Raw genomic sequence first — 23,820 nt, 5'->3', positions numbered from 1 at the left:
AAGCGAGAATTAAGTGCGTCGAACCACTGCGCAACATAAAAGGGAGGAAAGACGAGCCGGGCGTAAGAACTCGCTGCGAAGGGATTTTCAGTTTCCTACGGAGTAGATTTAGGGAGTCCGAGGATGAAAAAGACAAGAGTAGGTGGCAGAAGCGCGCCGTATTCAAGGGAGAAGAGGCGAGGATGGGACTAGAATTACCGGAAGTATAGCAGTTGTCAAATGTCAAAGAGATGGCACATAATTTAACACACGAGGCGGAAGTTGGCACAAAGCGCGCAAGGGACGAACAGGAAAAATAGAAGAGAACGGAATACCGCTCGCGGCTTCAGAGAGAAGCGAAAGAGGAGCGAAAGAGAACAAAAAAAAGTGAGAATGGTTTGAGGGAGGGAGAGGGAGAGAGAGAGAACGAGGCAAGTGGGAGAGGAGAACGGCAGAAACTGTATCTTGATATGCCACCTAAGCCTTTTGTCCCGCGTACATTTTTGCCTGTCTGGCTCTCTCCTCAATTTTCCTCTCACCTGTTCCTCTCACTTTTCTCTCGCGCCCTCGACGCCCTTTGTCGCCGTCCACTCGACGCGCTAAAGCGTCAAATTAAAAACTCGAGCCACCCTGGAAACGACGATTAGTCACTCCCGCGGCGGCGATTGCCGTTATCGCTCCTTATGCTCGTCGTCGCAATTTTCGTAGCGCGTTTCTTTTCGCCAACGATCGTGGAGTTTTTTCTCGAGACTTGCGTACCTTTCTGCGATACTTTTTTTTCTTTCTCTCTCTTCCTCAGTATCACCTGGTCTTGAAAAGAGAGGCACTCAAGACACCTCCTCGGAGTTGCAGAATGACGCGCGATTCGCGATATCGCTGCGATCTGAGCGGCGCGACGATCTCGCCGACGGCACTTGAGCACTAAGACTAGCGGCGGAACGACGACGAGCGCAGTTGCCGGCCATCGTATCTCCGGATAAGCCTTATCGGTAACCAAAGACCCCACCTTTCGTCCGTGGATTGCATCCCTCGCGCGCCTTTTTTTTCTTTTTTACGACACTCGCGTGTCTTTTTTCGCTACGTCTGCGAGACGAACTGGCGCGCTGTTCGCGCGTGCCACGCGTTTCTTTTATTATTTACTTCTTTTTCTTTTTTTTTATCCTAACGTCACACACCGTCAAGAGACACGTCCTTTTGAGTCACCACTTTGTCCCCGGGTCGTCAACGAAGTGGTTTCTGAAGTGAGCGCGTAATCGTTCATGCGCGATCCAGACGACGCGTCATGACGACAGTTCGTGACGTTTCGGATAAAACGAAGCCGCGTTAAGCAGCGCGTTTCTCACAAGGTCCCACGATGACGATCATTTCCTTGCCGCGATATCCATGTGGAATGAGGAGAGCCGCGTCGATTTTACGACGTCGCCACATCGGTCGTCATCTGCAAACAACGTTCAACCTGTTAAGGATTTATTTCCGCGTCTCGCAAACACAAACGTCGTGGTTGAAGTCGTTCGCGCGAAACTTGTGAAGTAACTTTTGGCGATATGCGCAACTGGAGATGATTAAGAATCAACGGAACAGGATAAAAAAGTTTATAGTTTTATTATCCTCTTTCCTATTTAATTAAAACAATAAATTAAGTCAATTAATGCGCCTAACGAATCAGTTGAAATTATTGTAAAACAAATAAAATTCGATAAACATCTTGCTCACATTTGTACGTGTGCAAACGAGTGTCGTCGCGACGCACAAACAACCGGCCGTCCCAAAAAGCGCATCGTCGACGCGCGAGTTAAAAAGCGAAAGAAAGTGTTCGTCAATATTTTCTCACTACACCGAGGCGGCGCGCGGCGTGGCAGACACGTCGAGCGTCGTTCTCCCGGAGATTAGATAAGACTTGGAACGCTCGGCTGGCAGTGACTCTGCACACGAAGCTGCTGCCCCTCGACGAGACGCTGTCGAGCGCGGTGCATTCGTGGGTGCAACGGCACGTGAAATATTTGACGTTTATTGCATAAGTAAGTGCCTGACAATGTGCGCGTCAAGCCGCTAAAAGCGGCACGTGGAAATATTCAGCGGATGTACGGCGTCGCGCAGAGCCGCGTGTAGTTATAAATTACGACATTATTGCCGTTTGATGGCCGAGCGACGGACGCGCTCGTTCGGAATTGGAAGACTTCCGTAATCCGGAACGACCTCGGCGTAAATTTTTAAACCGTCGTTCGAGGCTATTCTGCAATGCAGTCACACACACGTACACATTGTACTTGATAACGCACGCTGACTAACGCCATTGTTGATCATCGCTCGAGCTGACATTTATAACGTTAGACTCTATTACGAGACCGTGTGTATTTTTATGTGAATGTGTGTGAACGTGTTGCCAATTTACTATATTTAAAATTAACTAAGTAATTTCCCTCTTGACCCGTTTTTGCGACATCGATACCGCGGCATTTGAGAAATGCATCAATTTTCGAGATTGTTTCAGAATCGCGGATTTCGAGTGAGCGCGATGCACTTTTGTATATTTTATCACTTCATTGCGTCATTTGACAAGTAAATAATAACAGATCGATGAATAATATCAGCGTACCGTAGATACGCGCAACTGTTGAAACACGCGTTACAACGGGGGCATTATTCAATATTGCAATTAAAAATTCGTTTTCCCCGAACATGATTGATATTACGCTCGCGTATCTGATGTATTATATTTTCGCTCTAAAATTACGTTACAAAGAGGAATTGATAACGAAACTGTTGCCGAGCCGATAAACGCAGGCAGATGCGAGTAAATATTTAACCGTACAATATTTTCACCAAGAGAGAAGCCTTCTACGGGATAAAAGTTACTGCAGTGAAACGGCTGTTATATTCTGGCCGCGCTGCGCGCGCGAGCTTCTGAAACTCGTTTCAAAATTTGTTCGGAAAGTAAAATAAAGCTTTATAATTCAGCAACGAGAAAGTTTTTAAATCTTTGCTTCAGTTAGGTGGAACGATTTCAGTAGTTTCTTCGTGCAATAATATTTGCGATTAATTGCTTCTTCGGAATATAACGTCGAACGAACAGCAGTGATAACAATCGACAGCAGGCGACGAAGTTGAATAGTGTGTTAATGAAGCATTGAAATTCCGTAATTCGAAAAGTGCGTTAAAGAAGTAGTATATAGTTAACTCTAGCTCGCGCGGTGTCGGATATCAAGAAGAATATCCAAAGATATCGATGTAACTCTGTAATAAGATAAGTGTTTCTATGAACAGGACATTTATTCAAGAAATAATTATTGGATGTGTACACGGAAAAAACAGTTTTGCTATTATATGGCCGGCAAGAAAAATTTGCTAAGTTTCCTGAAGTTTTTGTTTCATCAACAAAACGTTTGTTGTGCCAAAAAAACAAAAAATAGACTTAGCAAATTTGACTTGTTGGTCATATGATAACTAATTTCTTGCTATTCTAGCAAATATTTTTTCTGTACATGTAATTACAATATACCTCTATTATAATTAAATAATTTACAAAATATATCGTAAAAAATACTTGAAACATCGAGAATTGTTGTGTTTAATGTTTGCACATCTAATAATTATGTTTTAAATGTTCTCTGTCACAGGGCCATTTATCTTACAACATTAAAGTCAATGTAATGCTACGCATGTTACGCGAAAGGACGTTGAAATTATATTACGGACGATCACGCGCGCGATTGAGAATTACAATATTCCACATAAACGTGGATACGCGCGTTTGTAGCAACGGTAGGCGTAAATAACTGGCAGGTATAAGCAGGTTTGTGCGCGAGGTGTGTGCCTAGTTCTCGAGCGAAATAACAATGCAGACGGCAGGATACTATCGTTATTGCATAGCTAAGCAACCACCACTTGTTTGCTAGGGCGGAACAGCCCCGTTTGCAAACCGACAAAGAGGTATTGTTCTTTCGAGGGATCTCTCCAGCACACACGCGCTTGGTTCCTACTATTTACACGGCCTAACTCAACATTATATTCCAAAGTTCGCGGCGCCTCTCTCTTTCTCTCCCTCTTTCCGTGAATGACGTGTTTCGGGAAAGTCGTAGCTCGCAAGAGGATCGCGCACACCTTCTCTAATACGATTTATCTAATCTATTTATCTTAAGACCCGGCGCAACAAACGACGTTCGCCGACCCAATTATATCCGCGAACGTTGCCGCGCGCGCATTGTGCAGGTTCGCAGTTAATTTTTCGCCAGACGTGAGCCATTTGCGATTACAATCGAGAAACATTAAGGCGAGAATTTCCAGAATGGGAATTTCCCATTTCTTTTAATTCTAGTATTTATTTCGGAACAGTATTACGCATTTTCACGAGGAAGAACCATTGTAATTACGTTAAAAACGGAATTTAATTTGCGTACTGAGATCAGATCGAAATCTGAGATACTGTCGTTTAATATGAGGAAACATATCGATTCTATAATAATCGAAAAAACTTGACGTCCGGTGGAAATATTTTTCTCATAATTCAGGCACAAGTGCCGTGTCGTCGTTCTCCCGATAACCGGAGTCTGACGAGTGTAGAGAAAATGACGATGAAAACTCGAGTGCAAGAACTCGTGAAAACTTTCCGCGAAGCGGTCCTAAAGTCCAGCGAGGATCCGGATAACTTATCGTTCTCACAGCTGGATCTCAAACAACAAATCTCTCGAGGGATGGACAGGGGTTTTATCTAGCAACTGAGGAGACGGGACTCATTCGCGAGCTTCCTGTGAAAGCGAGAGACGTTCCGAAAATTGTTCGCGAAATGTATGACGGTTCAACGAACGTTCGCGATGACTCGCGACTGATCGAGACGACGAGTTTGCTCGATATCGGTGGAGAATAAAAACGCTCTCGCGATTTTTCATCGCGAATTAAAATACCCGCTATTTTATTCCCGATCTGATACGCACACATTGGTAAATCTGTCCATTAGCAAGTTTGCAAACTGTTTTATTAATTTATGTAAAATGATATAAAAATAATGTAATGCGAGTACGACACTCGTTGCGAAATCGACTCTTCGCCACAATGGTCAATACAGCCGGCGCGATTGTTAGAACGATGATAAAATTACATTTGCATGACCATACATTTATTTCTGGAATATTGCGCCTCGTTGTAACAGATTTTGTTTTGCGCGCAGCGATAGCGCGCATTCATTTTTCCTCGCTGCGTGGTGCAAAATTGCGCTCATCGCACTTCATTTGGTAAACGCGACTCGGTTACAAATTTCCCTCGCGATCGGAAAATCTTTTCTGTGTGTCGTTTAATACATTAAATACAAATACTCATTATGCAGCTCGCATTTACAGGGGCGAAGCGCCGCGCATGAATATCGTATATTTTGCGAATGCAAAAGTTACAAACGTGTGAATTCCAATGCGCGCGCGCACGGAAAGATACTCTCGCCCGATAGAAATACGGGCACTGTACGAATGCAGAGTGTGAAGATGAAAAGTTACAAGAATGTTATTACCGCCGTGAATTGCCAAAGGCAGGTTGCGTTTTCCAACCCGTCGGAAATGTTCCCTTGCAATTCGCAGCTCGCGGCGGCGCACACTTTTTGCTCCTCAAAACCTGCCCCATTTTCGACGTCGAAAACGCGATGCGAAATCTCATCGAGATGCGCGCGTATAATGCCACGTAAAACTAAATGTATATCTACGCGGACGGGATAAAACAAAATTTTTGGACTTTGAAAAGAATATTGATAAATTAATAGAGTATCTTTAGGCTCTTGAAGTTTTCCAAACTATAAATATTGATAAATCATAACCAGAGAGAAACTCAATGTAATAATAGAACGTGTGTAACGGCAGAGAACAGTTCTCGATAACATGTGAATGTGTTGCATTGTTTCTGAATGCCAGTCGAAATCAAATGTTTTATACGGCGTCGGGAAAGAGTACGCAATATTGTAAAATTAAAACAACAATAAGGGGAGGGATCTAAAATATCTCAAGAGAGAATATATTCTAACGAGAAAAAACCGGGATTAAAAGCCAGATTAAATTTTTACGCGGGTTACACCGTAACGGCAAAAAAATAATGAATTTCCGGTCGGGGTCGTGCAACTCTTTTTTCCTCATTGTTAATTAAACTAGTATTTAAAAATTATTATGATCAGTTCTTGAACGGTGATTAAACCATGTGTCACTCCATTAATATACGATTTCATACGTGTTCCTATAAATTGCAACGAGTAATTAAACATACATCTCCACGTCACAATTTATACTTGCTAATTCACGCTCGCTAATTATGAGAGCAATAATTTACGATCAAATTTAATTATTATGTAATTGTTGCATAAGATTATTATTCGCACGGCAATTATAAGCCATAAATTACTTTAACTTGGCGTAATTTTGCGTCGTTTTACGAACTCGGAGAATGATCCGATCTGCGAAATCGCGCAGAAACTAACTCTCCAAAGATGACTGAAGTTTATCGATTTAATGGCAATTATGAGCACAGCCGTAATAGGAATACCGCAGGCTGAGCATTATGTAATAGTTCGTCGGATATGTCGTTGCAGGGATATTACGTAGCAGGTGTGTGCCGCGCTATTCGCTCGACTCGGTGACGATGTGCGGTTGTTATTAGCAAAATTGCGTGAGCTAATTGACTAATTAGAGATTAACGATGGAAGCACGTTCCTATCGTTCCCGTGTGTATTGATGGATTACTGTTTTGAGCCTCGGGAACGAAGCTCGGTCGCCATTACGACGCGTCGTTTACCGATGCGTCTCAATCGATATTAGTATTTTTAAGCGCGTGTTACAACAATACGCTTAGCTAATATGGCGACGCGACGTAAAAAACTGTTGCGCAAACAATTTTGCATCCTCGTTACCGCCGTTGAATACATCGAGTGCAAGTAGTTAATTTACATGTCAGATGATGTAATATTTGAGAGATGCAAAAAAATTCGGATGCGCACCTTGAGAACAATTTTTTTCGCAACTACAATTAGCGCGTAAAGCCGCACAAAATCTATAAAATCGCGTGTAACAAATAAACGAGTCGAAGCGTTTGACTCGGTTTTTCCGCTGATGAAACGAGAAATATATTTGCCGAACAACACGGCGGTGTGGCCATTACCGATGACACAACTAATTAATTAGTAATTAGCGACGAAAGCTCGACCGCCTCCCGCTGTATTGATGGATTGCTCTGTGTTTCTGGCCATACATTATATCAACGAGTACTCCCCGATGGTCATACTACAGTCGATCGACATCAGCTAAAAGCATTTCGCTCCGGACCCTATCTCTGGCGCATTATCTCAGCCTCAAGAAATGACGATATAGGAATTACTATCGACTTCCAACTCGATCAATTAATTAGTGCGCACAACGGACACGGCTCCGATAAATCACATCTGTGCAAACAAATGTAATTTATAGTTTCGAACGCATTAAAATGTATAAAAAAAACAACAGTTTCACGACGGAAAACTTTTCACGGACTCGGCGAGGGACGTGGAAATCAGGAAAAAAGCCACGAGAAGATCCCCCGCGAGATTGATCCCGAGCGAGGATAAGCGTTATCGACGTGGACACAACCTTACGCACGGAGTATTTCCAATCACGAGATTGCTCAATTGCAGCCTCTGGTTTTCCAGTTCTCTCTCTCTCTCTCTCTCTCTTTCTATCTGTCTCGGCTCTACGGCGCACTTCTTTCTTCCAGAGATCCACTTTTCCTCTTATTTGCTAAAGCGAAGAGACCGAAGCCAGATTAAAAAGCGCGACTACGACTCTCGAGAATGATTATTTCTGCTACCGACAATACGAGGAACAAGACAAGGGATAGATGGTGCAAATGCGTCTAGCGGATCAATCTGATTGAGTAGGTGCAAGTCGGAGTAGAGTCGAAGTAAAAGCGGAAATAAAAAAGAAACAAACAGTTTTCGCGTTAGTAAGTTGTTTCCTTCAAAGCTTGTTATTCGAAAGCAGTGTAATTTCGGGACATGCGGATAATTGGCAACATCCAATTTTAATTTCGAAATTGCCGGAAACACCATTCATTTAATTACATCGCCTTGACTCTCTCTCTCTCTCTCTCTCTCTCTCTCTCTCTCTCTCGCCGCTTAATAAAAGAAGAATTCTTCAGTTAATTAGCAGCTCGCGCGGTAGTTTCATATCTCTCATCGAAATTTTAATCTCCGGTGGGACAAAAATGAACGCAGATACCCCGGCGCTCAAGCACGAGAGGGGGATCTTTTCTGCGCCCGGGAGGAAGAGAAGAAAACGGCATTAATGTGCCGGAACAATTGTAAAAAGTAGATTAGAGCGGGCGGTCACGACCGCAAATAATTCCAGCTGCGTCCGTTGCCGGATATCATAATAGTTCTGTTATTTAAATGGACGTCATCGCAGAGCCGGGCACGTGACGTATCATTAAACTGGGACATTAAACTGCAAGCGTTAATCTTCTCCCCCTCCCGCGCTTAAAACTTTTGTCGTGAGGACTCCCTTGTGAAGTTTCTCTCTTTCCCCTTGACAAACCGTTCCTCTCTTCGTCTTCCTTGACCCTTCATTCACCTCTAGACTATTTCGGATCCCATCCTCCTCCCCTGCCGCGTTTCGTCCCTCGATCGAAACCAAGTGCTCGGTGACACGACAAAAGTCACTTAAGCTCGACGACGAGGCCGGGCTTCGGCGATTTCCACTGTCATTTCGGTATCTGTTGTCGCGTGGCGGAGTAATGAGGGCAAAGCTTCCGTAAGCGGACAAAAACCTTTATGACGCCCGAGGGGCGGTTTATCCCCGGAAACCCCCGGGTTTTATTGAGACTGCCTCGTTCCCGGCGCAGTTGGTGCGCAAAACCGAAAAAGAAAACAGTACAGAGGATGGAAGGAAATATTGCAACCGTGTAAACGCGAGTTTTTATCATACGCCCGTATGTACGTTTTGCAGAAAATTATTATTTATTTTTATAAAGTGCTCGGCATATATGTTCCGAACATAATCCGCCGCGCTGCGTATACTTTTCTGTAAGTAATAAACCGGTTTTGCTTTCCTATAGCGTTTACGCGTATACTACCAAAGAAGATGGTGCATGTGTCGGAGGCGATATTAAAAAATGGTGCAAATGTAGATTGTAATAACGTGCAATAATGTTGCATCTCGTACGCGCTGGATATAAAATTTATGCTCTTGACGTACAATGTGTACCGAATATCGTTTTACGTCACATATTTTTCAAGTAATATAGGGATTAGCCTTCTCTAAATTTTGCGCTGCGAAGTCAGTAAATCGTAATTTCTATCTCTTTTTTTACCTGCCTGTACCCATTAAAAAATGTTTTGAAACTGGAATTTATAAATTTATGTATCGTGTTTTTTTATTGTGCGCGCGCGCAGTGTGTCGTAGATTGTATTTTGAGTTTCGCAGCGGGAAAAATTACGCGAGATATAAAATTCATTAAAAGGAACGCGCACGAACGTAACGAGAATGCGATTTGTGTTTGCGCGAAAAGTTTCGAATAACAGATACTCTTCCCGCGAGATACAACAACAACACGAGGGGTAGAAACTTCTTGTGTCCCCACTTTTCTAATTTGCCCTTAAGTCCAAGTCATATTGTTACCGCGATTTTCTTGTAACGACTTTTATTCGAAACTCGCGACTGCGTCGTCGCGTATTTTAAACTAGTTGAGCACTTTTTAACCACCGAGTTGGGCGAGAGAGAGCTCTCGTAACTGGCTTTAAAGTGCCGGATTTTTGTGGCGTAATAATGAAAGGAATTTTCATGCCGCTGTATTTCGCTTTGTTCAACACTCCGGGAGTAAAATGCGAATAGGAACGCTACCAGCGCGCGACGTTTTATATTAATTTACATTCCTCGGTTGATATTATGTTTTCATGCCTTATTCTGTATTCCTCATCTTTTTTTCTAAAACAAAAAGCTTACATTATACATGATTGTAAAAAAAATTTAAATATCAAGAACTCCGTGTCGCAACTTTATGTATGTATAATGAAGCCAATACAGAAGCGCGCAGCGTTGCTCGTATAAATTAATCTTTATGGAATTCGAATATCGGATGTGATACAATTGTTCAAACAAAAGTTAGTACGTCGGCAGTTGTTTTAGTTAGTTATCAGCGATGTCTATATACGATTTCTTATTGAAAGTTTAATGTATTCTCTTATAAAAGTCAATATGTACAAAAAAATGCTTTCGCAAAAAGCTTTAGAAAGTCAATCTTCTTAAAAAGAAAACCGTTAGTAAAAAAACCAAAAACTTTCAAAAATTTTAATGGAAAACCTGATCTCACGTCTGAGAATAAATGAGCAATTAACTATTTGAAGTGACTCGTCAAATTTTTAACGCGTAAAGTAGACAAACTCGCGCAGTAAAGTCGCTTGCAGTCTCAGAAAATATTTGCGATCATTTTTGTGTACATTCCGCATATATCAGGCGGCCTTGGTAAGTTTTATCGGTATCAGAGCGAGCTCGAACCAATCGCTTAAAAATATCGGAGGCTCACCGAGCTGCTTCCAGCTTAGGGGAAATTAAGTGCGTTCAATGGCACATAACGAAAGGTATTTCAAGCCCGAGTTTCCGCTTTAATCTCGTGTTACGAGCAACTAAAGTTCCGCGGAAACGAGAATCGATACGGCGACAAAGTACGCAAATAAAGAAGCGCCCGAGAAATAAGGTAAATTGAGAAAGTGAATTGAGCAACCGGTGATTTTCATCAACCAAGCCGGCTTGATTTGATGCGTGCAACAGGTCCCGCTATTTACTTTGAAGAGTAAGGACTAAATCAAATTTTAGCGAGCACCGCCGACCGTCTTGCTGCTCGCGTGTATCTTATTTATTAGTTTATGTACGTAGATATTGACACATATGCGACTCATAATCGAGGCTCATACGATTCGAAAATGATATAGTTTGCATCTTCGTTCGAAATATAGTAACGAGACATTGCGCGTGTTATTAAAAACACGAGAAATTTCCCCCGGCTGACACGCCGCAGCCGAAATAGACTCGAATACATGAATTAAAGCAAATTTGATTAGGTTAAATTTACGTTAAATTATATGTAATTGTGTGCAAACTTGCAGCGCGAATATGAAATAGTTTCCGAATGTGCACGTCCAAGTCGCACGTGAAGAGCACGTATTATCATATATGTTAATAGTAATTTTTATCAGTTCCCATTATGGAACAATTCTATTAGCTCAATTTACGCCGCTTCCACAAATAAAACGAGCGTGTTATCGTTAATAATATATCACAATGAGACAGAAAAATAAATTTTATGTAAAGAGTTTCCAGAAAAAGAAGAGATTGCATGCAAAATTATATCACAACAACAAGCCTGTCGCAAGTGTATATAAAAAATAAATATATAATTTATAATTTAATATGTATATATTTTTATATATGTATTGAAAGCGAACCTTACGCAACGTGAGACTTATCTGCTACAAGTGCCCATTGATTCTGTTTTTATCTGAAATCTCTCGTGAAACAAAGAATGGTCAGGTGATGTGCCAATGCAGCAACTGTCAACACACACGACACGTACAGAGAGCGGGGCGATCGTGCTTTCATATCAGATATATATTTTATCAATGAATGGTAAACTTTATCGGTCGATGCCGTACTGTTTACAGTGAAAACAGTCTGGCACATGTAAGCCCCGCAGTAGTTGCGCATATGTCGATTCCAGTATTGACGTAGGTAACGTTTACCGCCTCTATGAGCAATTTTATCGCCGCGTTGCGTGAAAACTGTCAAAATATCGGCGCTCGTCGGAATTGTGTGACGTTGTTTGACAAAGCAACCAAGTCTCGCGAGAAAAAAGACCAACCTTCCGGAATTATTCATTAACAATTAGTCGAAATTTCGAAACGATGTACGTCTGAATGTTGTGACGGTCTGAAGCGCGCGTTGTTTTCCTATCGACGTCGAACCAAAGGGATGCTCTTGTTTAGATTAGGCGACAGCGTACGCTGAATAATCTAGACCTGTTACCTAGATCTCAATGGATCTCGGCAGCTGTTATCGTTCTCAACGTTTGATGAATTGTTTCGCGAAATTTCAATTTTGCAGTCAGAGCCACATTGTTTCAATTATCATCGAAAATAAGGTACATGCCGCCAATGACGCGTGCAACTGGCCCGGATATTTGTTGGAGAAGTAATTAACAAAATATTTATATGTATAAAATTAGAAATTAATAGTTAATAGTAATTTTAATGTTTACTATTGCATTATTTAAAATACATATATATTATTTATATTTATTATTTACTTATATTTATATTTACACTTACGTATCTAATATTTATACATACATATCTAATAATTATTTTTTTAATCTGGTCACTGGTGCGTGTCACATTGAAGATATTTATCTTGTATCGTTAGAACAACATACCTACAATTTTCATGAAGAACAAGTTCGCGCGTCACTTATTTCGCTTACTTATTTTGCTAGTGTAAATATATAATAAAAGAGTAGTTTTTTTATACATGTGATCGTCCACAGTTTTGTTAATTATTCTTCGCGACAAATGTTGCTCGATGTTATTCGATGCCAGTATGAGGTGTCAGAACGCGTTTCGCTTTTCGAGCGACGTCTTCCGTTCAGATGCGAAGAGTTTCAAACAAATCCAATAACACACATTGTACAAGACGCGCGGCGCGCGCGACGAAAACCGGAAGGGAAGTGCAACGTCTGTGCATTGTGAATTCGCACGGAGTCTCTTTCCGCGCTCACATACTCAGATTCCCGTGCGAATGTGCAGAGTGCGCTGTGTCTACGTGCGCGTCGCACGTGTACGCACCTGCTCTCCCGCATATGCGATCCATATGCGCCGTACAGACACGTGTTCGTCGGCACACGAACGAGCGCACATACAGGGTAATGTCGCGTTCCTCGTCGAGCTCGCACAGCCGACCTTTTTCCGGCGGAGATTCGAAACGGGAATACATTCGATAACGCGATGACTTTTCTTACCGAGATTTTTACGAAGATCCGATCGAAGATTTTGTTTGCAACAAAATAGAGTCGTTTTGTGGTCTTTTATTCTTTACCTTTAACATATTTTTTTTCGAGAATTACAACTTTTCCCGTCAATGCAAAAAATTCGAGATGTAACAAAAACATCTTGTTAAATTATTACGCCTGAGTAGCTTGCGTTAAATTCTTTACTTTGTGTATCTTTCTATTTCAGTTTGTTATAAAGTTATAATGAAGTCTCTTTAATCTCTCTCTCTTATTTTCAAAATATAAACAATATTCTTCGTAGTTGTGCGGTCTTAATAGCCGCGAGATCGAACGAAAAGATGTCGCGCGACCATCGTATACACACCGTCGCCTGTGTGCTTTTGCATCTCGCCGCGAGCACAAGTACTTATCAATGCTCACGTGTCTCCGCTATCTAGAATGATGCATCCACCCCCTCGTTCAGTTCGCGAGAAAGATAGTCGGCTACATACTCGCGCACGAGCGAGTTTTAGATGTAAAGCCCGCTGCTTTCACCGGTGGATGTATCGCGCATCACAAATCCGTCACCATCACATCCGACGATTCCGTGTGAAACGGAAAAAGCGAACGTGAAATGTGTGTGTGTGTGTGTGTGCGCGCGCGCGCTTGCACGATAAAAATGGGTCGTAGAAGATGGAGTAGGTTATCGAGGCTCTCTTTTTCCGTGATCGGTCTGAAAAGCGTTAGAGACCAATGATGCGCCTCGGAAGTGGCATCGAGCTTCGACGGAGCGGTAGAAATATTACCTGATGGCGGACCGAATGTTTTTCCTTATCCCAGTAACATTACAGCGCTGTATATCGCACTGTTTCTTAAGTAAATCGATATAAACGACTTCATGGATTTGTATGACGGAGCGTCTGGTTTTTAAATTAAACTTATAGCTAATTTTAAGATAGAGAAAATTGTGCAAAATGATTTAAAATGATATCTAATCGGTCTAACGTCTGACCGAGTCTCTCTAAAGGTTTGACAAGACAAGGTCGGATTAGCGAGGTAATGCGTGCGCCACGTTTGCCGGCTGCAGTGAATCGGTCCTATCGGCGTACACGCGTGGCAGCGCTGGCACAATAGGGAGATTACGGGGACGCCACCCTGTTCGGTACGTTGAGCACGAAGATGGCGAGGCCATCGCGTACGTATATGATCGGGATACGTCGAAAAAAAAAACCCATACACGGTGGATTTCCATTTTTATGGCCGCGAGCCGTCCCTTTTGTCCCGTGGGAACACCACCCTCTCTCCCCTTACGTCGAACGGTACTGGACCACTCTCGCCGGGGCTACTACTCCCTTCTTATTCCGACGTATACTCCGGAGGAAGCGATGGTAAGCGATATCGGATGAGTATAGAGTCCGAACTGGCGGATCCACTTTGGAATGAACGGACGATATATAGATATAGCGAATAACTGTAAGATGAAGACGTCGTTTTGTTGGCCTCTTCGACGTCCCTTATGCTTCACCGACAATGAAATTCCACAGATCGGAAATGCAGAAAGTTGTGTAGTCGAAACGCGCGCGTCGCTGATATATTATATGTAGAGAAAATATGTTGGTTTTGTAAATTTTTCTGCAAAATTTGTTGAAGATAATATGATTTTACAACGGTAACAATATTCGTTCTAAATATTACAGATAAATTAAATCTTCTTGTGTTATTTCGAAAAAGCTCGCTTGTTTCGTTCAAAAAAGAAGAAATTTGACGCAATTTGCAAACATTTCGCAAATCCGCCACGCCGGTCGAGCAGACACGGAAAAACTTGGAGTTGTCGTCCCGCGCCGCACTTGTCACGTGCAGGTGAAGCATATCTGGAAACCGCCGCTTTTCGCTACATCCCGCACGTAAAAGTAAGAACGACGCCGAAACGCGGATGCAGCAGCCCCTTCTTCGGCAAGAGTGCTCTCGAGATGCGTGCCGGGGAAAAGTTTTAACGAGACAGCCAGAGATTTCTCAACCGGCGCGCGGCGCGCGCGGGCGAAGGAGGAAGTCGGCGAATCGCTTTTTCCTTGACGTTGAAGCCACCGAGGAATGCAACCCTTCGGGGGGTTAAACTCCGACGCTCGGAACGACGTTTCGTGCTACGCGACGATCCTTCAACGCGCGCTCCGCTCATTGCGCAACCAGTGCCTGGTACCGTAAAAAGCCTCCGCCGGTTTAGCGGCAAAGAATTACCATAAGCTCGGCAAAAAAAGGACTTCCTTCGAGTTCCGCATCGTGAGAATATTGCCCATACACAGGAGAAATTATTCATTCCTTATCTTGAGAATGACTTTTCTTATTTCGCAATTTTAAATCTCGTTGTATCTAAAAGCCCTCTCCGAGTTCGAATGTCATTTTATATTTTGTTTCTAGAGAGAAAAAAAGAAAAACAGAGAGAGAGAGGAAGAGAGAGAGAGAGAGAGAGAGAGAGAGAGAGAGAGAGACCAGCGAGAAATATAGCGTGCCTTTTTAAGGTTAATTATATTATTGTTTTGAAATTGACGACGCGACGCATCGGCGGTGTAAAATAATTTGTCTGTTATCGCGCGAGGTAATCGACTGTAAGATCGATAAAAAGTCCGCCAAAAACGGTAAAGCTGGGCCGAGCGACACACACGGCGTCGCGTAGTAAAATTATTTGGCGCAATTCGCTGCACACCCGCTGTACCGTGCAGACAGCTGTTGTGTTCGTCCAATAAATGTGACATGGGCAAAACAATTACGGAAGCGACAAGTGATAACAGTGAATTCGCGTTTACCGGGCGCTTATATAAAATTGCAAGCTGCGCGAATGGGAATGCAGGCTCGATAAATGAAATTTTATGCGGAGGGAAAGAGTCACACGTGCGTGGTCGCAGCGACGATAGCTTACGAACTCGACCGTGTGTTGTTGTTGCAAGTACGCAAAGAGAAACAAAAGCAATGTTTGCTTGTAAAAATACAATAATTAATTCATACGCTATCTTTCTGTCGCTCGTTCGGGGAATATGCGCTAAGTGAATTAATGAGTTCGCAATGGAAAAATCATTCGCGGTGAATAATGCGGAATGTGAAATAATTTTGATTTTCCGAAACGAGTTCCCGCTGTAGCTCGTTTTGATATACGGGACATTTGATCAGTTCCTGGTTTCGAAGGAACGTAATACGAACCGTCCTTTTTTTCCGACGAATAGAATGGGTTTTCAATTTTACCACCGCGCGCGAGAGCGCGGTGCGCCAAGCCAGTCTCCCACCCCGGTTGTAAATTAAAATCAAATGGAAACCAAATTACACGCCGCGGAAAGGGAGCGCGTAATTTATCGCGGGGAAAGATGCCGCGCGTCGCAATGCATTGAAATGTTTACTAACGAAAGTTCGTATTTCGATCGATTTATAAAGGCACAAATAAATTGGCAAAGTAAATACAAATCGTGCGCATATATTGTTGTCAAATTAAACGTGACACATTAAGACACATTAAAGAAATCTACGCGCGATAAAATCGTTTAATTAGGTTTGATTTTATGCTCGCGTATTATTTTATTCTTATCAATAATTAAATCTCCCGTCCGGAATTCAATTAGAATCTCGACGAGAAGTGGGAAAATATATTCCTCGAGATCTCTGAAACTTTGAAGATATAAACAGATATAAATTGCAAAATCTTATTTCGCCGCAGCGAACGACATCTCAACTTTTAAAACTCAATATCAAAATCTAAAAAAAAAAAAGAAACGTGGCGAGAATATGTCACTTTTGCTTACTCTGAAGCTTCATCTTTCCCAAAATAGTTTCGGTTAATATCGAATGCATAATAGGCGCTGTTAAGCGACTGTTAATTAGTGCAGTTCAAACAAAGTTAACGCACACGCGACGCCCGGAACAACGTCACTGCTTCACCGTCCCTTCTGCGCCGCAAGCGCGCCAAGTTCGCGGATCGGACGGACCGCGAAAGCGAACCCGCAAACGCACAGCTCGCGCGCATCGGACTTGTTAATTGTTAATCGTCCCGGCCGCACTACGCGCGCGCGTTACCGGTGCGAGGCATCACTTTATCCGCAGCTGAAGAGCGTGAGCGCACGCGGCGCATTACCGTGATTGCAACGGCAGGAAACGCTAATTCACTAATGCGTCCCTTCCATGTTCGCATGCCGCATCGTCGGTTTCGTACGCCACCGAGGGATAGTTTAGGATTTATACATGTTAACGCACCGCACCACAACGCAGAGTCGCCCTTCTTGCAATGCCGTCAGAAACGTCACGCCGATTAATTGTCCCAAAGAATGTTCTCTGTTTTGCTCGGACGTTTGTTGGAACGTTCTTGTTTGCCATCGTATTGTGAACGACGTCGCGCGAATACGAAAAAAATGTTGGTTTTCACACATAAGATAATTAGAGAGAGAAAAAACTTTCAATACAATTTCAAAACAACGTCTGTAGTAATTTATTTTATGTATTTCTTCTTTTTTTTTTAAAGGATTGAAAAAAAGAATATTGGGAATGTACGGGTATAAATGCATACATTAATTTCCACATACTTTACACAACACTGCAGCGCTCTATTTTCAACGATAGGGTCGCAATTGTGGACCTTTGCGCATCGATCGCGCAAACAGTGAGGGACGTGCGCGGGGGCTTGTGAAAACTCGGCAAAAGCACAAAGTGACGGTGGAAAGCCGGTTAAAAAAATGTTTATCGCTCGACGAGTTCGATGAGCGCAATTAAACCGCTGTCAAAGACTGAAAACGAGGTACGGGTGACGCGATGGCGTCGCGCGCTATAATGACGACGAGGGGAGGCTATAAGTTAATCAACATTAACTCGAAACTCGATCCCGCCGCACTATCCGCGTTCTGCTTTGCTGAATTTCTGCGTTAAAGTGTGTCGCTCCAACCAATCAATTGCAACGCGAAATTCGATAAATATCCACAATCGGCTGCATCTGCTAATAAACACGAAAAAAAAATTAGGCCAGAGATTTAAATTGCATTTAAATACTTTATTAATTATTTTTTGCGATATTTTAATTTTTTATTACGCGCGCATTTATATTATCTTAATAACGGACTAATGTAATACCAAATATAAAGCATTGAGTGCATTTGGAAGTCTGACGGGGACAGAAAGCGCGATAATATTATACGAAATACGCGAACGGCCAATGACGTTAACCCGATTTACATAAATCGAACGCTCGTGCCAGAAACTAATTCGTCGTTCCGCTTCATTCAATTGCCGTTCAATTTTATGAACGGATCGCAAAAAAATTCAAAGTTGTGACGTCGTTCTTTTTTTCTCCGTCGTTATCTCAATTTATCGAGAAGCGGTGCGAGAAAAACTACGAAGAAAATTAATTATTCCTCTGATCGCTTGAGACATGTGCGAATTAAAGTGAATTAAAAACAATCAATCACTACGATTTCTCCTGATTTAAAAAAAAATAATAAAAGCGCAAAAATTGGTTGACTCAGCGTTTTCTTTTAACTCAATTGCGCGCAGACAAGCGTGCGCACGTGATACTCGGCAGTCTAATTATCGGAAGACAGGCGATACGCGCCGGCAACAGAAGCGCGGCACAGCGGTTCAACGATCGCGTCTCGAAAGACGTTCCACGAGCTGCTGCAACGCCACAACGAGGCGAGTTTCGCAGACGACAACGCTGCGTTTTCGTGCTCCGGCTCCTTTAATGGATATATGCATAACGGTGAGACCGCAAATGCTTCAATTATGAAACAATGAAATAGTTAGGGGCGCCGAGGTTCGCCATCCACCACCACCATCATCTCTCTCCGCCCCCTTTTTCACCCCTCGCGGCTCTGCGCCGCGTTGGTGCCAACTGACGCCAACTTCTCGCGCGCTAACTTGGTACCGTTGTTTCGTCGAGTTAACCAGCTAACTTCATAGCAATCCACTCCGCCGTACTCCACCCTCCCACATACCTACTTGCCGCCACCCCTACCGGGTCTCTTCTAATCTTACGCGTCCGCGCTTTCCTCTGGTCGTTCGTCACGACAGTGTCTCTCATTTATTAAGATAACGATGATAGGGAGTGTGCAATTCGGATACAAACCGCGCAATTGAGAACCAGACGAAATAATTCAAATCCTACCAGGAAAAAAGTGTGTAAATAATCACAATCGATTCTCTCGATATTGATGTTGCCACTTTTATCTCGATGCTGATTGGACGTTTCTCGGATGTGTTTCTCGATTCATGTCGTACGAATCAAGAGGCATGGTAGTGCCTCGCACCAAGTTCACGCGCAACAAAGCCGCGCTAAAGTCACGTGAGAAGGAAAAGTGAAAAAATAACACGTGACTGTACTTTAGTCACGTGTCTGTAAAAATGTGACTAAAGTAAAGTCACGTGACTGTAGTCACGTGTTGTTTTTCTACTCCTTCCTCTCATTATTTTTCGAGTTTGATTTTCATGTGTTATTTTTGACATCTCTCATATGTGTACTATATATGGTTTGTAAGACGTATGTATTGTCATCGCGGTGACAAGTTGTGTTCACTAAGACACAACACGTTAAAATAAAAACAGTAGTAACGTGCGCGTAGCGCGCGCCTATGTTGTGCTAGTAATGAAAATTTTATTTCTGTAAGTGAAAATAATACAATATTGTAATTCAAATAATTATTCAATTTATAAATAATTGTATTTATAACTCATAAATTTATAAAATTTATTTGTAAAATATTTATAAATCATAATTTTGATATGTTTCGATTTTTGAGTTTGTTGAAATTTGTTTTATTTTATTTTGACCCGCAATCTATATATATATATATATATATATATGTATGTATAGAATATATGTTGATTGCTGGTTTTTAAATAGTAAATTTGTTCACGCTGAACTTTTCATTTTACATTGCAGTCACGAACTTACACTTCACTTCTCATCGTAATCGGGACGTATAGAGTGTTTTAATACATTAACAATGTATTTTTTTATCTAAATAAATCTACCTTGATTCAACACAACTAGTCGTATATATTTAGAAATTTTTATTGACAATACAAAAACATCGATTGTTGTTTTCCAAAGAATATCTCATATTAAAATTAAAACACAAGACGATCATTTTGAATCGCCCTATATATTTAATCGCAATATCCCCGATAATTAATCGTTCATCTTTTATGACGCTCGCATTATAGGCATCATTAATCAGCCGCCTGTATTCTTTATCGCGCGCATAATGCCGATACGATCGCGATAATTATCGGGCGAGGGCTCGACGTATCACGCGCTTTTAGCGAGCCGCAGTCGCGCTTCGATATTTCATAGTAAAAGTGAACGAGAGAAAAAGTGAGAGATGGCAGAGGCGACGTGTGTGTATGTATTTACGATATAATGGTGTCGAGTGGTACAGCTCAGGCGATAATCCACACAGCCGCGCATTCCGCCCATACAGTCGCGATAAGACACCCCTATGCGGCAAACTGCTTGCCGCAAACGCCTCCTTTGAACGGTAAACACCCCTTCATATACATTGATAGTTTATGCTCGCGCATTTACGAACGACTCGGCTCATTTATCAGCGCGCGTTTCCTCGTTACTTTCAACTCCGAGAATTTAGCGATTCAAGTCGCGACTTCGAGTTTGCTAAAGATATTGGTAGTTTTTTACTATTTACTATACAATTTACATATGTACTTATAATTTGTGTATAACATAAAGTTTGTAAATTGTTCCATGTGAAAGCTAGAAATATGCTTGTACAAGATGTTCAATAAACAGAATCGTACATTGCGGATACTGCGCTTCCAACGTAACAAACGGAGCGCAATCGGATAAAAGTGGCGAGTGGCAAAATAGTACACGACGTGTGCGTACACGTTAATCTACCGGGAGTAACGTGTAAACGCAGCGATCGGAAGGATAAGCGAACCGTCATCGTCGCGTGTGACAGATTACACGCGATACGTTTCCGCGCGGACACGGAGAAGCGTAATCCGCCTCGGCACGTTCGTATACGCGACGCGGCCGATCATTTATTTCCGTGATCATAAAGTCGCCGCGGTATGTAATTCGTTCCATCCTTGAGCGATATATTTTTTTCACGCAAGAGCCGGCCCGTAAACGAACACCGGTGGAGATTCGTCTTTCTTGCGGTATCCAATTTTACGGCTGATATAAGCATCGCGAATACTTTCTGTATACGACCTCGCTTGCTCGTCTCGGTTTACGCTTACATCGATGTATGACACATCGAGTGTAATCGCAAAGTGTCGCGAAGTTTCTAGAAACTTAAACAATCGAGAAAGAATATTATTCGTTGAATCTCAGATTGTGCAAAACATAAAAACTGGCATATTGCAAATTAGATGCTTTCACATACAAAGAAATAAATAATTCGTTTCAATAATTATATTAATGTAGAAAAAATTAATATATAATTAATATATAATATATAAAAAGTATATTCTGATTTTTATATTCTATTAAACTGTAGATAAGTAGTAAGATAGATTTTCGAAGCGGCTGAATATTTAAGTTGGGCAAATCTGGCAGCAAATCTACTAAATATTCGATTATTCGAAATTCCGAGGGTTTACAATCCTAAAATCGAGATAACGGTGAAAGGGTTGGCATTTTCCGACCTTTCAGTTGACGCGACGATAAATGGCCTTTTATTGAAAGTCATTCTGGGGAGATTCATCGCGAGGCAATTGAATATTTAAAGGGGATTTCATAGTGCATTTGTTATAAAAGTCGAACTAAAATTATTTCGGTAATGTAAATTTTTTTTCTGTCATTCGGTTAAGCAGCTGAGCTCTTCTGTTGCACCGAATTTCGGTAATTTATGTGACTTAAATATTTATTATAACAATAGTAAACATTTGCATTTTTCTAGAGATAGAGAACAATCGGTATTTTTTATTCAAACGTCAAAGCAAAGATAAAACTATACGTTCAAACTTGTGTGATATAAATTTATAGAGATTGAAAAAACACTTTATACAACCAGTAATTACACACTGTATATATATTTAAATTGGAAAAACTGAGTTCTGTAAATTCTGATCAAAAAAATGATCCTTTTTTAGTTCTGCAATTTCTAATTGACCTTTGTGTGTGCGATCTCCTTTTGTATTAAAATTTAAATATTATTTTATCTTACCAGAAAAAACGTGTGTAAATAATCACAATCAATTCTCTCGATATTGATTATTGTCACTTTTATCTCAACGCTGATTGGACGTTTCTAGGATGTGTTTCTCGATTCATATTGTACATATCAAGACGCACGATAGTTGCGCAACGAAGTGAAGTCACTGACCTCGGTCACATGACTACGGAAAATATATATATATATATATATATATATATTTATATTTATAGTATATATAGATGTAGAATATTATATATAATATTCTCTTTTTTACTCTTTTCTCTGTCACGTGACCTTACTTTAGTCACGTTTTTAGTAAAACTGAAGTAAAGTTACGTGACAGGGAAAAGAGTAAAACAGGTCACGTGTTGTTTTTCCACTCCCCTCTCTTTCTTTTTTTGAGTTTGACTTTCATGCGTTATTTCTGACATCTCTCATATGTACATCATGTGTATTATATGATTTGCAAGACGTATACACTAGCTGTCATCGCGATGACAGGTTGTGTTTATTAGCACGACATGTTAAAATAAAAACAATAACAGCGTGCACGTAGCGCGCGCCTGTGTTATGCTAGTTATTAAAAAAATGTAATGCGCACTCACAGATTTTCAAACGAGTAGGTAGTTGCGACGGTTACTTCGTCAAAATATTTATCGCTAGAAATGAGCGTTTAGTAAATAGCCGTAGATATCTTCCGCAAGTAAAGCGCAAAACGGGCAATTCCAAAGCGAATGGCGCGGGTCACGCTGAATCGAATTATAAATGTCACGACCTAATTACGCCTTTCGTACCGCCATGCATATGTAGTAAAAGCGACGCCGCAAAAACGAAAACACCACGTGCGAGAGAACGCAACTTCGCGTGGAAATTACGTTTCTCGCAGCATCGTCGACAAAACGTTATATAAATATGCTTCGCGTAACCTCGTTCGTGGCGAATGGACCAACAACATGGCACTGTTTGGACCCCTGGATTTTTTGACGCTGCAATATTATTTCTAATAAAACTAAGTTTGTCAAATAATCGTCGATGTTTCGAATATTACGTAAGTAAAAAAGTCACTTTTCTCTTCTCTCGGTGTCTCTCGAACGAAACGATCGGACCGGCAATGTTAACGATGTCCGAATCTTAAACAGAAGGTCGCGAGATATACGAGCCTGCGACTGGCGCACGTCCGTGTGCGCGAATATCGCGAAAATGTAAATTGAAACGACGAACTGCGTGCCGACAGGCCTCGGGTCATAAATTCTCTTCGGGCATCTTCATCCGCGCGCTGGGTGTATTCACGGCGGTAATTATGTCAGTCGGCTGTGTTAGGCTCTCTCTCTCGTGGACGATCGATAACTCCGCCAAGCTCTATGATTTACCGCTTTAAAGGCGTAACTCGTAACTGTGCGGATTACATAAGCCACATTGGGCTAACGTCGATCTAATTAACAGACATTATCCGCGCTTACTTTCCCGCGATAACTCGTAACAAAACGCGTAATTCGACGCTCGCTCGTGCCGTGGAAAGCTCTTCGAATAAAGTTTAACAGAAGAGGGACAAGTGCCAGAAATACGGATTGTTGTTTTTGCGCGACCGCTACGAGACCCGTTGCCAATAATCTATCAGAGTGCCACTTGTCTGAGACACCAAACTAAATATGTAAATCTGCAGATCTCTTGTAAAAGCACTTAAACATATGTTACGCGTTTTCGAGAAGATCTGAATTAATTT

At 41.8% G+C, this 23,820-nt stretch overlaps 1 protein-coding gene across 24 annotated transcripts in view; it reads right to left on the bottom strand.

Moving 5' to 3' along the window:
• The window catches only part of LOC109852009 (CUGBP Elav-like family member 1), a 406,212-nt gene that overhangs the window by 250,104 nt on the left and 132,288 nt on the right, over positions 1–23,820 (bottom strand). For 18 of the 24 annotated variants that reach the window (XR_002249961.1, XR_002249960.1, XM_020422721.1 and 15 more), the window contains one exon: positions 519–1,417. The exons of 5 other annotated variants lie outside the window; for them this stretch is intronic. The gene's annotated coding sequence lies outside the window, so the exon portion shown is untranslated. Of the gene's footprint in view, positions 1–518; positions 1,418–23,820 lie in introns of those variants that run through there. One more of the 24 variants, XM_020422729.1, reaches the window with a different exon arrangement.

This window comes from Pseudomyrmex gracilis, unplaced genomic scaffold (genome assembly GCF_002006095.1).
Source record: "Pseudomyrmex gracilis isolate BER0280 unplaced genomic scaffold, ASM200609v1 scaffold_23, whole genome shotgun sequence".
Lineage (NCBI taxonomy): Eukaryota > Metazoa > Arthropoda > Insecta > Hymenoptera > Formicidae > Pseudomyrmex > Pseudomyrmex gracilis.
The sequence above is the reverse complement of the archived record's forward strand: the minus strand, read 5'-3'. Positions and strand labels throughout refer to the sequence as shown.